This window comes from Macaca nemestrina, chromosome 2 (assembly GCF_043159975.1).
Source record: "Macaca nemestrina isolate mMacNem1 chromosome 2, mMacNem.hap1, whole genome shotgun sequence".
NCBI classification, from domain to species: domain Eukaryota; kingdom Metazoa; phylum Chordata; class Mammalia; order Primates; family Cercopithecidae; genus Macaca; species Macaca nemestrina.
In genome coordinates this window covers 107,118,672-107,136,273 of record NC_092126.1, presented here as the reverse complement: position 1 = coordinate 107,136,273, position 17,602 = coordinate 107,118,672, and the positions used below count along the sequence as shown (strand labels likewise).

Here is a 17,602-nt window from a genome sequence, read left to right as displayed (position 1 = left end):
CAGCATCAGATGCCTGGCATTTTCCTCAGAGCAACCCTAAGGGATAGGTGCCCTGATCCCTGATTAACTCAGTGGAAACCTGAGGTTCAAGGAGGCCTGATAAAAGGCAAAGCTAGGGCTCAAACCCAGGACAGTGTGATGCCAAAGTCTTGGTCTTCCAAGGACTCTACTGCCGATCAAATGGCTTTAAACTTCACATAGTTTCTTTCCCCCATGAGGGAAAGGAATAAAAATTCACGCATCACCTTCCCTCAAGAAGGAATCTTGGGGATAGAGATGAAGCAATTGGCAAGGGCTATTTTGAAGATCCTGTCAAGGAGATTCTGACATCTGCCCCAATCCTTTCATTAGGAACCACTGACTTTCTGCTCAATAAACTGATCCTATCCCAAATGCCACTGAATTGGATCGGTGTCTTACGGAGCCACTCATTCAGTGGATATTGACTTAGTACCCACAGCTGCCAAATACTGTGCTGGATACTTAGGGTCCAACAGGGACCCAAACTGGACATGCCCCTTGCCCACAGTCCACTGCAGGGATAAGCATGAATTGAATATAAAATCACCTCTGTGATGCCATGAGGGTCCACCTCAGGGAATGTGACCTCGGGAAGTGATGACTGAGTTCTGATCAGAAAGTGAAGAACTAACAAGGGACAAGAAGAAGGAACATTCCTGACAGAGGACCCAGCATTGACAAAGATCTGGTGGTGGGTGCTGAATGCAGACCACTGCATTCAGAGGGAAGGGGTGAATGTGTGGGAGATGACACATGGTGGCCAGGCTCTACAGGGTCTCAAAGTCTGTGTTGAGGAGAACAGTCGGAAGACAACCTGGGCTGTAAGCCGAGGTGGACATAATTCATTTCCCATTGTGAAAAGATCCCCCTGATAGCAATGTGAGGACCATGGCAAAGAGGACCAGAAGGGAGTCAGACAGGACACAAGTTCACCAGTCCAGAGATGGTAGCAAACACCCAGGGCAAGGGAAGAGCAGCTGGGACTCATGTGCCTGTGATGAAGAGTCAGAGCCAACACAAGAAACATTTAGGAGGTAAAGTCATCCAATCCCAGGGACGGACTGGACAACACCAGCATTTGGAGGAGGCAGAAGAAAACATCAAAGATGCCTCTGACATTTGCAACTGGATGGATAAATTACAGTGCACTAAGATGGGGAAAGGTCCTGCTATAGTTTGGGTGGGTGCTGGGGGAATCATGTGTCCAGTTTGACCTCTGAAATGCCTTGGAGATTTCCAACAGAAAATGTCAAATAGGTAGTTGGAAAGATCTAAGCCACACAAAACAGTGTGTGAGTCTTCCCCTTTTTTGTGGTGGAGCTTCAAGCTATGGTCCTGGATGGGTGCTAGAAGGAGAGGAAGCCTAGAAGGACACTGTCTCCTTTGCAGGCCTACGTGCCCACCCAAAAGACCCTACACTGTCAGAAAAGGCATCACCAAAGGCAAGCCTAGAAATAGGTGACAGCGTGGGCTCCAAGGGAGTGTGTCTGGAAGGCGGAGGTGGTCAAAGCGTTGCATGGTATTGAAGTATCAGGCGCATTGAGAGTTGAGAAATGTCCCTTGGACCTTGGACTGGGCAATGTGAAACTCAGGAGACCACCTATGTCTCAATGAAGGGAGAAGCCAGGCTGAAGTGGGCTGAGGTAGCAGCAGGAGAGAGGAAATGGGGTCGGTGAGCACAGCTCTCATTTCTAATTAGTTCGGTTGTGAAGGGAGGAGACAGAGGGAAGAGAGGGGAAGAAGAGTGTGGTGGGAGAGAACCGTATTTAAATGGAAGAACAGTGGCAGTGTTTACAAACGAGGGAAAGGCTCCAGGGGCATGCACAGAGAGGTGGGTGCCCACAGCCCTCATGAGGGCCCTGCAGTGGCAGCCAGTTTCTGGCAAAACCAAGGTGTATCTGTCTGTCTTCACGCCTCTCCCAGTGCCTCCTCTGGCCCCTGGGGACCTTGCTTGCCTGTGATGTGCAGCCTGGAAATGCAGGGGTTGGTGTCTCTGGAGCAACCCTCAAGCATGTGGGGTGGAATTAGGTGGGTCAGTGCCTCAGCCTCCCTGTCCTCAAGCAGGATGCTTCAAAGCTGTGCTCCCTGTAGTCTCCCAGAGGGTCCCCAAAGGGCACTGAGCCCCACTTGCCCCTAGTTTGGGGTCATGTATTAACTTTTCTTTACTGGCTACTCTTTCTCTCCCTTCCTTGCTTCACTTCCTCTACTTTCTCCCTGGACTTCCAGGGATTACCCAAGTCCACATCTCAGGGCCTTCTTTCGGGGCACCTAAGCTAGGATGGGGTAAATGTCCTAGGAAGGCAGGCGGCATTGGGATGCCAACTGGAAGCAGAGGAACTCTTCAGTTTTTTCACGTGGAAAGCGAGAGAGCAGAGGGGTGAGTACAGGCAAGCTTCTGGGTTTGCTATCAAGAAGAGAGGTGAGGCTGGGCATGGTGGCTCATGCCTGTAATCCCAGCACTTTGGGAGGCCAAGGCAGGCAGACCATGAGGTCGGGAGTTCGAGACCAGCCTGGCCAACATGGTGAAACCCTGTCTGTATCAAAAATATAAAAATTAGCCGGGCTTGGCGGCGCGCGTCTGTAATCCCGGCTAATCGGGAGGTTGAGGCAGAAGAATTGCTTGAACCCAGGAGGCAGAGGCTGCAGTGAGCTGAGATCGCACCACCGCACTCTAGCCTGAGCGACAAGAGCAAGACTCTGAAAAAAAAAAAAAAGAAGAGGGTTGAGTCCTCGCTGATGTCTTCCACATGTCTGTAATGGGGTCAGCCAGGTCACCTGCTGGAAAAGAAGCAGGGAGAGGTAGATCAGAAATGTAAACTTTCTAGAGAAGGTTGAAATAATTGGTGTGAGAGTGAGATGCCCCAAGAAAATAGGAGGGTTTCTAGGAATGCTGAGGGTCCTGTTGAGGCTGGTAATCAAGAGTTTGTGATGGAATCAACCTGCTCTGTCGTGTGCATTTCTCCAGCAGCCCCCAGCTGCTCTCAGGCAGGGAAAGAGAAAGTGAGCAGGTGGGCTCCCCAAGAGGGGCCACATGGGCAGTAATGCCAGAAAGAGATGTTGAAATCATGAACCTGTGTTGGATAAGGAGAAAAGAGAGAAAGAAAGGAGAGAGGTGATGGAGTAAGACAGGGGCTGGAGACTCTCCCTGTAGAGGGCCAGGCAGTGAATGTTTCAGGCTTTGGGGTCACATCGTCCCTGTCACAACTACTAGAATCTGCAGTTGTAGAAAGAGAGCAGCCGTAGACAGTACCTGCATGGGCAGGCTGTGTGTCAATAAAACTTTACTCACAAAACAATCAGCCTGTAGGACCCAGATCACTGAGCCATGGAGTAAGATACAGAGGAGGGGCCGGGTGTGGTGGCTCACGCCTGTAATCCCAGCACTTTGGGAGGCCGAGGTGGGTGGATTACTTGACGTCAGGAGTTCAAGACCAGCCTGGCCAACATGATGAAATCCCATCTCTACTAAAAATACAAAAATTAGCTAGGCATGGTGGCATGCACCTATAATCCTAGCTATTCGTAAGCCAAGGCAGGAGAATCACTTGAACCTGGGAGGCAAAGGTTGCAGGGAGCCAGGATCATGCCACTGCACTCCAGCCTGGGCGACAAAACGAGACTCCATCTCAAAAAAAAAAAAAAAATACAGAGGAGGGTTGGATTTAGTGTCTTTAGAAGTGTGAGGCTTTAGTGAGGATGAGTTCCAGGGTGTGGCTAGGAGGTGGTTGGAAGGAACCAAGGAGATTGTTGCTGGCAAGGTGGAGATACTGACAGGCCTGGGAGTCGAACGGTCATCCATGAGAATACAGACATCTCCCAGGACAAAGATAGAACTTCGGGCAGGAGAAGGAGTGGAACCTAGGTTGCCAGTCATGGATGAATGGAGGAAGGGCCTGGAAGTTCAGCAGATGGCAGCAGAGAGGGGTGGCTGAATAGCGTGCACTCCTCAAAGAAGCAGGGCTGGTTGGCTGGGAAGGTAGTCATCATCTGGAAGATCCCAGAGGGATAAAGGCATAAAGGGGTGAAAGATGTATTTGAAGCAGGTGAGCACTAGGCCTGGTGGCCAGGGGTCTTGTCCCACTGATACATTTTCTATAGAAATTAAGATCAGTTTTCCCCTCAGGAGCCCAAAGGAGCTGCTGACTTCTGCTGCTGAAAATATCTACATTCTCTCCCCATGTCCAACCAGAGTAATCTTTCAGAAGCCTATTTCTGACTGTCTCTCCCACGGCCCAAGAACCTTCTATGGTGAACCACTGCCTACCGAGTAGATCCCAAAACTTTTTAGCAAGACATTGAAATCCTCACCATTTGTCTCCCACCTGCTCTTCTAACTCACTCACTCACTCACCCATCATGCTTCGGTAAACCAAATATCTAGTATTACCCATACCCGCTCCACAAATTTTCACTTTTTCCTTTATGTCTTTATCAGAAAGACTTTCCACTTCCAACTCTCAACCCCTGACCCATTCTTCCAGACCTAGCTGCAGCGATATGTCCACAATGAACCACTCCCTGGGACCTCAGCAGATGATCTTGCTCCCATCTCTGTACTGCCAGAATGGAATTTGGATAAGATTACAGCCGACACAGGCTAAAAATGTGGGGTCCCTTAAAACCTGACATTTCCAAACTGTTCAACACTGGGGGGTGATGTGGAGGGGGCTGAGGATGCAGGTTGCCGGCAGCCTATGCTGGCAGCCCCAGTGCATCAGCACCAGCTCCCAACTCAACACAGCACTTGGCAAAGCAGGCGCCCTTCAGCGATCCTCTGTTGTTACCTGCACTGGCCCTTGAGTATTCTCCAACCCACACACTCACCATCTCAGACTATTCCTTCCAACTGTGCAAACCTCTCTTTGAAAGAAATTCTGCTAAATATCCTTTTCTCCTTCCCATGATGTTCCCTGTGAGTTGTGGCAGCTCTAATGGGCCAGCAGTTCTTGGCCCCTGCCGGAGCCACTGCCCCATCTCTACCCCCAGCACATCTCCCCTACTCCTGTGCAGTCATTTGGGGCTGCCTGTGGCTCCTACTCAATTGTGACATCACTACGCCACCTTTTCACCTCCACACCACCTTGCATAGTACCTGGTACTCAGCAGAGGTTTACAAACTATTTGCAGAAAACATCTGAGCTGGCCCTGTGGTTGTCTCATCCTCTTGCTCCCACAGGCACAGCTCACTCTGCTGGTTTGGATGGACCCTCAGAGCTGACCCTGCATAGCTGAGGGATGTTTAAGTCATGGGAGCCTGGGAAATATGGCATTGGCCCCAGCAGCATGTTCAAGGAGAGCAGTTGCTATAGGATGACACCACCAGGACTTCTGGGGAAAAGGACTCTAGTCCAAGATGGAACCCACCAGTGTCACAGCACTTGGCCCCTCTACCCCTTTAGGGAGCAGGAGCCCCACACTCACCAGGCTTGGTCCAGTCAGCCTCCAAGCCTGCAGCCCCAGCTCCCTCCCAGAGAGCTCACCCAGGCCAAGGGTGCTCAACCTTCAAAAGCACAGGACCAAGGAAGTGGCAGCAGCTCCACTGAAGGCAGCTCCTTCTACCAACCCTCTCAGGGCCCCTTGGGGCAGATTTTGCCTTGGAGACTCAAAACTTCAGTGGTGTGGACTCAGCTCCAGGCAAGTCCAGCTCCCTTCCCTGGACTGGAGTAATCTGGAGGCACCCACAGGGGCCAGCTCCCCTCATCAATTCTACATCTTCCTGAAAATGTACTTTTAAGCCCCTTAATTGCATTTCAGAGATAACCCTGCAAGCAAAGTGGCAGGAAGAGAAACCATAGAGAGAGGTTGGTGGTCAGGCTCTTTGTTTTAAATCAATCAAACATCTGCGACTAATGCAGCTTTGGGCTGCTCCTCAGGAAGCATTAGCCCTATTAGTAGGGGCTGGCAGGAACACAAAATAAGATATTTATGGGCTGGGCACGTGTGCATTACTGTGGGGACCACAGGGCTGGGGATGGGGCTGGGGAGGAGAACGGCATGGGTCAGCATGTTTGTGCAGCTCACCTTGGGGGTCCATGCCCAGCAGGGTGACAGAGAGCCCCAGGTTACTCCCATGGTGCCCCACACATCTGGGCACTTTCACATGTCTCTGTCTGCTCAGTGGAGAGGACTCTGCCTTCCTGCCCTAGCTCTGACAACAGCTAGAAAACTACAGCAAGTCATCCTGTGACTCTGGGCTCTGGGCTTCAGTCATAAAGTATACGGAGACATTTGTTCTCTGAAGTCCCTTCTCTGAGCTGAGCACATAAATGTGTATGATGGGTTGGGGAGATATTTTGCTACTTAAAACCACAACTATCTTCTCAGAAGGGAATCCTCTGGTTTAACACAAAGCCCTTGGGTGATCTGGGTGTCAATGGGCTTGGAGCTGTGTTTGGGAATAAGGAGGGAGTGACAGGGAGAGAGAGGACTTCGGTGCGGGCAGGAGGAGGGGCGGAGAGTGGGACTGGAAGGGAGATGACACACTCATAGTGTGAAGTGGGATGAAGCAGCTGTGAGAAATCGCTGGTTAGAGACAGGATGCCTGATGCTGACGTGGAGCTATTGAGAGCAGTGTTTAACAAGGCTCTTCCCAGTCCACAAATCGTTAGTAAAGGTTCTGTTATAAGCAACTGCCTTGTGCTTGTGGTTGCTTTGGGAATAGAGTCAAGAAGGAGTTGCACTTTGTGATGGATAAAAATAAGGGTGAAAGTAACAAAAGAGTCACTGAGACAGAGCAGGGAGCACAGAGGACAAGAATTTCTCAAAATCTTGAACCAGGCTTCAAGGGTAGCCCCCAGGATGGGGGCAAAGCTGGGCAGCCTCAGCTGACATTGGAGTGTGCACAAGCAATGCAAGATAAAGGCAGACCTGCTTCCCCCACATTTGCTGAAAATTAGTGACTGACTGTCACTTCATCTTTGGAGTGATGGAAAGATCCAGTGTGGAAACTGTAGAGACGGACCCAGCTGGGTTGCCACTAACTCACCACATGACCTTGGTTAGTTATTTCCTCAGTATCAGGATCCACATAAAAGGCAGAAAAATGCTTTCCTCCCAGGACTGCTGTGCCCACTAAATGGGAACATGAATGTTTCTTAGGTACTGCATCAATTAACTGCTGTTGTTTAACAAACCACCTGAAAATTTGGTTGCTTAAAACAATCGTCTTTTACTCCAATTCTGTAGTTTGGGCTGGTCTCAGCTGGGTGGCTCTTCTGTTGCTCTTGCCTGTGAAGCTCATGAAGCTTCATTCACCTGAGGCTCGACTGGGCCTGGGTGGTACAAAATGTCCTCACTTAGAGGTCTGGCATCTGACAAGCTGTTGGCAGAGGTGCCTTGGTCAGAATCCTGTACACGGCTGCTAGGCTCCAGGAGGGAAAGCCTCAATGCACAAGAGCCTACCAAGCCTTTGCTTGCATCACATTGGCTGATGACCCATTAGTCAAAGTAAGTAACGTGGCCAAGTCCAGAGCCCATGTGGGCAGGGATTGCTCATGGGCCTGGATAACAGGGGGTGTGCTTTGTTGGGGGCCATGGTGGTAATAATCCACTACAAGCACTTGGCAGAATGCTTGGGATACAGAAAATCTCAAGGAACGTAAATGCTATATTCATCTGTTTCTGTATTCCAGCATCATCTCCACCCTGGACAGGTCAGGGGAGCACTGGGAGGTATGTCAGTGCACGGCCTCACCCAGCTCAGCATGGGCTGGCCCAGAAAGCTCCACGGTTATTCTTATTTATTCCCTCTCAGTATAGGTGGTGTGCTGGACAAGCTGGGTGGGGCTAAATCCACACCAGCAAGCCCAGTCTCATTACCATGCTCCTTCCTTGGCCTTCCCAAGGCACCATCACTGGGTATGACAATAGAACCACAAAACAGTGTGTACGTAGCAATGGCCTGCAGTTCCTGGCACTCAGAGCTCCCTGCCTCCCAATTCCCTCAGAGAAGAACACAGCACTCAAGGTGGAGTCAGGCTAGCTGTGTTCTGCCCTGGAGGGCAGTGCAACAGGCACAGGGACCTCTCACCCAGTGCACCTGGTGCCAGCTTGCAGCTGTGCCCACTGGGTGTGAACCTGGCTGGAGTAAGGAACATGGGTGTGGAGCCAGACTTGAATACTCTCATGCCTCCTTCCCCACCTGCCATCTCACTGATCCAATTGGTCCCACCTCCAGCCACACCTGCCTGTTGGGGTTCCTCACACCACCCCAAGTTTCCTTCATCTTGGGGCCTCCACACCCAATGTACCCTCTCCCCTAAGAGCTTCCACCTTCCCTTGATCAGCTCCTCCTCTTCCTCTAGGTCTTAGCACAAATTTTTCATCCTCCGAGAGCTCTGCCATGTCACTCATCCCTCCAAGCTGAAACTGACCATCTGGCATCCTCTCTTGAAGCACCCTCTAGTTTTCCTTTGTGGCGTTTTATCTCAATTTGTCACTGTGTACTTACTTGTGTGAATATCTGCTAAGCATCTATTTCCACATCTCATACTCAGCTCCCTCCATAAGAGCAGGCTCTACCTCTGCTTTTGCATCAGTCTATCCAAGCATTTGTGGGGTGCTGGGAATACAGCAGGCACTTTAACAGACATTTATGAGTTAATTAACAGATATGCATAGAGCTTGACTTATGATTATTGATGAATTGTCATGAATACTCTTGCAGACAGCCTGGGAAAGTATAACAAGAGTCAGGAGTAAGGGTGGCTGTAGGAAGTGCCGGGACACATCCCAGTCGCTCTTGTGTGTGACTCAGGATGTCCAGCTCAGGAGGGCCCCAGCTCCCAGCCACCAGTTTCTAGCTGCAACCCTGAGTGGGGATGAAAGAAGGGATGTGAGATGCTGCATTAGGAGCCCAAAGCAGAGAAGGCACTTCTGTGGGGAGCTCGCTACAAAGGGGCCCCAGTGGAGATGGCACAAGTTAGGGAGAGAAAAGAGAGGTGTGAGGGCCAGACAGTGCAGCATGTGGCTCCTCTGTGCCCCTCACTTCCACCCCTCCCACTCCTCAACTCAGCTCTTTTCTTTTATTCAACCAATGATGAGTCTTGACAAAGTAGGCTCCTATAGCTAAGATGGACCCAAGAGAAAGAAGAGAGCCACTCCCTTTCCTCTGCAGATGCCTTCCTTCTTCTCTCCTGCCCATTTTCATCTTCCCCCATTTACTGTAGTTGGAACCTCTCTGACCTCACCAGCCTGTGGATAATGGTGGGTTCTGGTCACAGATGGAGGCTGGGCCTGGACAAAGACTGCTGTGTGCCTCCAGGCTGAGGGTCTATGCTTCACTCCTCTCCCCACTCAACCCCAGCGATCTTCCTTCCTGGCCTCTCAGACTGAGTGCCATGGAAGCTCCTCCCTTACACCCAGACAGCCCCAGATGGGGGTCCTGTCACACGGTTCCCCCACTAGGCTGTTGCCACCAGACTGTGAGGAGGTAACTCTTTCCTTATCCCTGGGGGTGTCCAGGCCCTCCCTCCTCTCACTGAAATATCTCCCTCCTGTCACTAGCCCTAAGTCAGGATCGTCCCCAAGAGTTTGGCAAGGGCTGCCACACCCTCCCAGGCCCAGTCAGGAACCAAGGCCCTACCTCAGAGGAGCTAGCCTTCCAGGGACAGCCTTCCACTGTCCAGGTGTCCCAAGGCAGAGTCACTGCTTTGCCTCCAAGAGCAGAAAAACCAAGTCCAACCCCAGACTGTCCCATCATAAAGCCCATGGAGGTTCTGTGAAGCCCAAGGACTTAGCAGAAGAGGAGAGAGGGGAACCCAGGCCTTAGGTCCTCGTCCAGGGTCTTGGCAGATTTGCACTGCTGGAAGTGATGTCTTGGCTACCCTGCAACTCCCAACCCTCCTGTAAGTAAGTTTAGAGAAACCTCAACAGTGACTGAAAACAGGAGGGTCTTGGAGGGCAGGGAGACAAGGACACAAGTTTTGGAGCAGGGTGGGGAGAGCCTCACCAGGGAGATGTTTCTTGATCTCATCAGAATCCTGACATCCAGGCAGGCTGTCAGCAAAATTGTTTTGTGAACAGTCTCCTTTCCCTCAGTTTTAGGTGTCTCCAGCTTCATGCAGCCCTTCACTCAAGATTCATTTCTTCACTCATTCATTGCTTCAGTGCTGGAGCAGGCACCAAGCCATGCCTCAAGTTTCACAATGCAAAAGCCACACACAGTCTGTTGGGGGACAATGGGCAAGTAAACAGATCCTCACACAGTGAGTGGGAGGCTATGGGACTCCCTAGAGGGGTATCTACCCTGATGGAGGGGGCTGGGCAGAGGAAAGATTTGGGGAGGTGCTATGTCTTAGAGAATAAGTTAAAGATTATTCCAGCAAAGAAGCATGGGAAATTCTGGAGAGGTAGGCAGATCCACAGAACCTTGTAAGCTGTGTCAGGGAATTTGAACATGTCCTGAGAGCCATGGGAAGCCACTGAAGGGCTTTGAGCAGACTAATGTGGCCAGATCTGAGATTTTTCATGGTCACTCTGGCAGCAGGGTCAATAATGCAATACAGAGTATGAAGCCTGGAGCAGGTGTCTCCTCAAGATTTCAGCCCTTCGGCCGGGCGCGGTGGCTCAAGCCTGTAATCCCAGCACTTTGGGAGGCCGAGACGGGCGGATCACAAGGTCAGGAGATCGAGACCATCCTGGCTAACATGGTGAAACCCCGTCTCTACTAAAAAAATACAAAAAACTAGCCGGGCGAGGTGGTGGACGCCTGTAGTCCCAGCTACTCGGGAGGCTGAGGCAGGAGAATGGCGTGAACCCGGGAGGTGGAGCTTGCAGTGAGCTGAGATCCGGCCACTGCACTCCAGCTTGGGTGACAGAGTGAGACTCCGTCTCAAAAAAAAAAAAAAAAAAAAAAAAAAAAAAAAAAAGATTTCAGCCCTTCTAGCAAAGCTCTCAATGCTAAATCCTTACCTGCCCCCTACCCCAGGTTACCAGTTTCTAGTGGTTTCTAGGCCAGTCTCTCCCTAACACTCCCCTCCATTGCCCTATCAATATTTAATCACCCTGAGTCTCTGACTTTGGCATGTGCCCACAGCACCTGTCTCCATGAGTGGTATCACATACCCAGCAAACTATCTAAATACCATCAACTTCTCTCTCTTCCTTACAGCCACATGATCCATTCCCAAGTCCTCGTGATTCCATCTTCTAAATTATCTCTTCACTTCATTCCAACTTTTTTTTTTTTTTTTTTTTTTTTGCTTCCTTGATTCTGGCCATCATCTTTTGCCTGAATTTCTGTATTTGTGCAAATACAAAATACAAAAATTTCTGTATTTGCACAAATACAGAGATTCATGTAAAAGATGAATGTAAAGGCCTTTGTATTAGTATCTGCACCACGTAAATGTCTCTGTATTAGTCAGGGTAGACTAAATGATGCTGCAACAACAAATTCCAGTGACTTAAAGAATGAAGGATTTTCCCTCATTCATACTGCATGTCCATTGTGAGTCAGAATTTTCCTTTTTTTAATTTTTTTTTTCTGAGATGGAGTCTCACTCTGTCGCGCAGGCTGGAGTGCAGTGGCACGATCTCGGCTCACTGCAACCTCCACCTCCCGGTTTCACACCATTCTCCTGCCTCAGTCTCCCGAGTAGCTAGGACTACAGGCTCCTCCCACCACGTCCGGCTAATTTTTTGTATTTTTAGTAGAGACGGGGTTTCACCATGTTAGCCAGGATGGTCTCAATCTCCTGACATCATGATCCACCCACCTCGGCCTCCCAAAGTGCTGGGATTACAGGCATGAGCCACTGCACCTGGCCACCCAGATTTTTCTTAAACACATATATGATCATGCCTGATTGTCATATATCCTTTCCACTCCAATACTATAGTCCTTATTTCTGAAGGACTGTGTCTGTTCTAAATTCTGTCTCCCACAACTGACTCATTGCCTGGCATAAGGAAGTCAGGAAAAAAATAATTGTTAAGTGAATGAGAAAGGATACAGCTGACACTGAGATATTCATCTTCGACAACGACTTATTACATTACTTTTGTTTTGGCCAGGATATAGGTGAAGATTCATATAACAGAGATACAAAAATGATAGGCGCTTCACTGAACTAGAGTTACATATCTTGCTCATATAAAAGTCCCAGCTGTATGAGGGCTCTGCTCCGCAAAGTCACTAAAGCCCAGGCTTCTTCTGTCCTTCTGTCTTGCTGCTCTGCCATTCCTAGGTATTCCCCTTGTCCTCATGATCAAGCATGACTCCCCCGTATAGCCAGCAGGAAGGGTAAGAAGGGAAAGAAGACAATCCCCTTCCCATCAAATGGGATGACCCAAAGGGTGTGCAAATCAAATCCCTTCCTTCCCTATTGGCTAGACCTTAGTCACATGGTCATATCTAGATGCTAGGAAACAGGATATATGGCTAAGATGGTCAGCCGTGGCAGACAATTGAAGGAGAGATTTGGGACAGGAAGTTTCATGTTGCATCCTCCAAAAATTATTACTTTCCTATGGCTTGCCCCATCAGGGAGCTGTGGGCCAGCCAGGAGGCAGCACATGCCCAATCCCAGGCCCCTCCCTTTGTAAGTTCCAGTTCTACCAAACAGGGACCTGCTGACAAAAGATAGGGCTGTAGAGCCAGCCTGAAGGCCCTGGGACCTTTCTATCCACATAGCAGGAGAAAACTCAGCTATGCCAAGAAAAAGCTGGCTGGGTCTCCCAGACCACACGCCAAGTTGTCTCAAGCCCTGTCAGTCTCACCTCCTGTATCCTGTGTTTGATCTTGCCTCCACCGTACTATTGGCTGATGTCTTATTCCATTTGTGTTACTAAAGGAACACCTGTGACTGGGTAATTTATAAAGACAAGAGGTTTATTTGTCTAACAGTTCTGCAGGCTGTACAAGAAGCATGATGCCAGTATCTTTCACTCACAGCAAAAGGAGAAAGGGAGCCAGCATGTCACATGGCAAGAGAGGAGGAAAGAGAAGGGGAGGGGAGGGAAGCACCAGGCTCTTTTAAACAACTAACTCTCATGTGAACTAATAGAGTGAGAATCCACTCATTACCATGAAGAGGGCACCAAGCCATTCATAAGGGATGTGCTCCCATGACCCAAACATCTCCCATTAGGCCCTGCCTCAAACACTGGGGATCAAATTTTGATGTGAGGTTTGGAGGGGACAAATATCCAACCTACATCATCAAGACAGCATCATTTCCAACCTGGACGCATCCACAGGCTTCTGGCTAGTCTTCCACCTCCCTCTCAATCCCATTATCCCCTCTCCAATCCATTCTCCACCTCTATTAATCTGATAATGTTACCTCCCAATAACACAATCTCCAATGCCTTCCCCTGCCAAATCTAGTAAATCCCAAAGACTTCACTTCAGCCCTTTGTGGCATAGCCCTTCTGCAACTTCCAATATCACCTCCTATATTCATTTTCAATCTTGCATAACAAATTAACAGAAAATGTACAGCTTAAAACAAGAAAATGTATTATCTCACATGATCTGTAGATCAGGAATCTGGTCACAGCTTAGATGGGTCCTCTGTTTAGGATCTCACAGGGCTTCAATCAAAGTGTCATACAAGTTAGGTTCTCATCTGAAGGCTCAATTGTGGAAGAATCTGCTTCCAAACTCACCCAGGTTGTTGTCAGAATTTATTTCATTGGAATTGCAGGAACAAGGGCCTCAGGTTCTTTCTGGCTGTTGGTTTGAGCTGGCCCCCAACTACCTATGACATGGGCCTTCCTACATGGCCCCTTACTTCTTCAAAGCCTTTCTAAAGCAACTCAGCTAGTAAGGCAGCCTTGCTAACATGATTACAGGAGTGACATCCCAGTGCCTTTGCCATTTTCCATTAGTTAGAATGCGTCAGCTGGGTATGGTGGCTCACACCTGTAATCCCAGCACTTTAGGAGGCAGAGGTAGGCAGATAACTTGAGGTCAGGAGTTTGAGACCAGCCTGCCCAACATGGTGAAACCCTGTCTCTACTAAAAATACAAAAATTAGCCAAGTGTGGTGGAGTACCTGTAATCCCAGCTACTCAGGAGGCTGAGGCAAGAGAATCCCTTGAATATGGAAGGCAGAGGTTGCAGTCAATCAATATGTACCATTGCACTCCAACCTGGGTGACAAGAGTGAGACTCTGTCTCAGAAAAAGTAAAATAAAAAATAAGTGAGTCATAGGTCCTGCCCACTCAAGGGGAGGGGATTATTCAAAGGCATGAGCACCAAGAGGAGGGGATCATGGGGCCACCTGCTCACCATATCTCCCAAGCACCACAGGGTCTAACTGGGTGACTTGCAATTCCCTGACCCTTGGAGCTTCTTTATTTCTTGGGGCCTGAAAACATCTTATTTTCCTTGCTTTTCTGACTCCCTCCTCCCACCACCACATCTTACCCATCTAACTAATGCGTTCTCTCCCTCCAAGACTGAGCCACTTACTCCTGATAGGGCCTCCTGATTTTCCCACCTCCTGATCTCAATCTCAGACTAAGAAGTGACCTCCTCTGGGTCCCTGTGGTGCCCCATTACCACCTTGGTCACTCTCTGTTGGATTGCCTGTTTGCCTGACTCATCAGCTGCCCACCCTCACCATACACACTCCATTGTAAAATCCCACAAGATAGAAGCTGTTTCTGTCATTTCTGAATCTCTAGAGCTGGCATTGAGTACAGCATATAGTAAGTGCCTAATAAATGTCTGTAGGATGGCTGGAGATAATTTTTACTGAAGAGGTATAAAAGGGAGTGGCTGGAAACAGTGATATTCAGGTTAGGCCATTCCAGAGCATAACATCTTCCCTTTAGGAAAACACACACAGGATGGTGTTGTCCAACCTGTACTGCACAAACTGGTCTGTGGAGCACTGGCATTACCTGGAAGCTTGTGCAAAAGATGGAATCCTTGACCACATCCCACCCCACTGAATCTGCATCTGCATTTTATCAAGATCACCATGTGATTTGCATATATGTTGAAGTTTAAGAAGGCTGGTCAAAACATCAAGCACTTCCATCTTGGGCTGCAAAAGCAATGGGGAGAAACCCAAATCACACCCCTCTGCCCCCACGACCTCCAGGCTGTCCTTGCTGTTAATTTGTTAACTTATCTGGGAATATTCCCCTGGGAGTCTTTAACAATTGCTCTAGTTAGGAAGCCCTCGCTCTTCTCTGCTAGGGCTCCTGCTGGCTGCAGATTCTACCTTGAACTCTGTTCTGAGTGGAAAGACCAGACAAGTGTTCAGGTGTGGGGCAGACAGAATTCTTCAGCAAGACCTGAAATCTAATTGAAGTCTTGCTGATCTAGAGGATCTGAGAGGTCAAATCACTCCAAAAGCAGTGAGGACAGGGCTTATTGCCTTTCGTGTCTGTTTAGCTCTTGGAATCTGTGGGCTGAGGGATCCTCTGGTGAGTTCATGCATGAAGAGAAACATGATGTCTTATGGTAATATTTTGGGACATACATGGTGCCCATCTTTCTGGAGAAAGTGCCAGGACCTATCTGCCCCAGTGATCTGTGACTCTTGTTATTCAATACCTGCTCTGATTCACAGGGCTACACAAGGCAAGGACCGTGACCCCTCTGGGCCATAGTTCCTCATCTGAGTAGCCTGAAGAAAAAAAGATTATTGTGAAATATTGACTACAGTTTGAGCTAAGAAAATATTTATTTATTTATTTATTATTTTTTATTTTTTATTTATTTATTGAAATGGCATCTTGCTGTGTTGCCCAGGCTGGAGTGCTGTGGTGCAATCTCGGCTCACTGCAACCTCTGCCTCCTGGGTACAACTTCTGCCTCAGTCTCCCAAGTAGCTGGGATTACAGGCCCGCACCACCATGCCCAGCTAATTTTTGTATTTTTAGTAGAGATGGAGTTTCAACATGTTGGCCAGGTTGGTCTCGATCTCCTGACCTCATGATCCACCTGCCTCGGCCTCCCAAAGTGCTGGGATTACAGGCATGAGCCGCTGTGCCTGGCCCCAAGAATATTTCTTTCAGGGGGATCTTGTTTTTTCTGGGAGGAGAAACACCTTGAAAGACTATCTTTTCTGAACAACTATACAGGCAAAAACAAAACAAAACAAAACTAGAAATTGTCACCAACATGAAATTAATCATCCTAAAGCAACCTTTTGACCAAATCACTTCACTTCTCAGATGATTTCCAGGACTCCAAAGACCTGATGTATTCATCCTAATTCCCCATCAGGGGTCCCAGCCACATCTTCCACATCCCCTCTCTCCATACCCTGGGCCCGGGTCTGATTCTCCTGCTAGTCACCAAGCACGACTTGCACTTCTGAATATGTGTGCGTGCGCTCCTGAAATCTCTCCTCCTCCTCCAGGAAGTCTCCTTTGATCACCTCCATCCCTCCAGCCAGTCATGAGCTCTCCTTCCTCTGGTACCTTTATCTGTGCTCACGTATAGCCTGGTAAGGAAGCTGCGCTTTGCGGAGTTCCCTCAGGGCCAGGCCCCTCTCCTCAACATTGCTTCTCCTCCTGCAGAGGCCAGCACAGTGCCTCCTCACCACGAGAGCGTTTCTCACACGTTTCACTAATACACCTTTAATGGCAGAAGACAATGTTGAAGCCCCCGAGTCCTCTCAGGAAGCAGCCTCCGTCTCTCATCCCTCCACAAGCACATTTCTTTGCTCCTGCTGTAACATTAAAATTCATGAACCTTTGCATTGCACATAATCATAGAAGAGTGTTTATTTTAATATAAAAGTCATGATTTTCCCCAAGTCTTCCAGCACATGCAATACTCTGGGAAGATGTGCGGCTTCCTGTTGCCTCCAATGAGAGCTCTAAGGCTGACATTCCCACTGTTGAGGACATGAAAATAGGGCTGGACAGATAGTTCCAAGAGAAAGCCACCTCCCCACCAGGCCAGCTGAGCTTCCGAGGATGGAGATCGAGGGGTTGGGTTTTCAGCTTGTACCTTATTCCCTGGCAAGGCTCTTGACAACTTGCAAGACATCTTCACACCATGAATACCCTCTCACTTGAGGTCACAATGAAATGGAAGGGCAGGGAGGGCAAGAGTTATTATCCCCATTTTACAGAGGTTCTGGGCTCTCTGATGCTCCACAGTTAGAAAATAATGAGGCAGAGCTAAAAACTCCTTTCTAAATTTTCCCAATACATGGAATGTCCTGTTATTGGGACAGCTGGTCGAACAGTGCTACTGAGGCAGGAATTCTACCCTACCCAGAGCACATGTGGAGCTCACTGGGAGACAGCTCAAGCCTCCGTCTTCCTGAGGACAAGACCTATCCCCCTACCCAAAACGTAACCCCCACCCCCACCCCAGCACACACATCAGCCCCTGGGCTTGCAAACTCTTGCTTCCAAGCTAAAGTCCTCAGGAGCCCTTCTCTGACCCCTTCCACAGGCCAACAATTCTTGCTATAAACCTGTGCCAGCCAAGAGGACCCCAACACATACCCAGAGCTAGGAACCTGCCTTCTAGCCACAGGGCACTGAAGGCAGCTTTCTGAATACGCTGAAGAGGAAGCTGGAGAAAGATTTTTCAAACAGTTCTTCACCTCCTCCACTGCCTGTGCTTTCCTGGCCCACTTGGCATTCCCCTGCCTGCAG

General features: G+C 49.2%; 1 long non-coding RNA gene across 1 annotated transcript; it reads right to left on the bottom strand.

Annotated features, from left to right (window-relative positions):
* Nucleotides 1-8,640: 8,640 nt before the first annotated feature.
* LOC105480299 (uncharacterized) lies at nucleotides 8,641-10,108 on the bottom strand. Its single transcript, XR_986401.2, has 3 exons — nucleotides 9,971-10,108; nucleotides 9,605-9,864; nucleotides 8,641-8,830 (listed from the first exon to the last, which is right to left on the bottom strand). It is a non-coding gene; the product is annotated as an uncharacterized lncRNA (long non-coding RNA).
* Nucleotides 10,109-17,602: the final 7,494 nt, after the last annotated feature.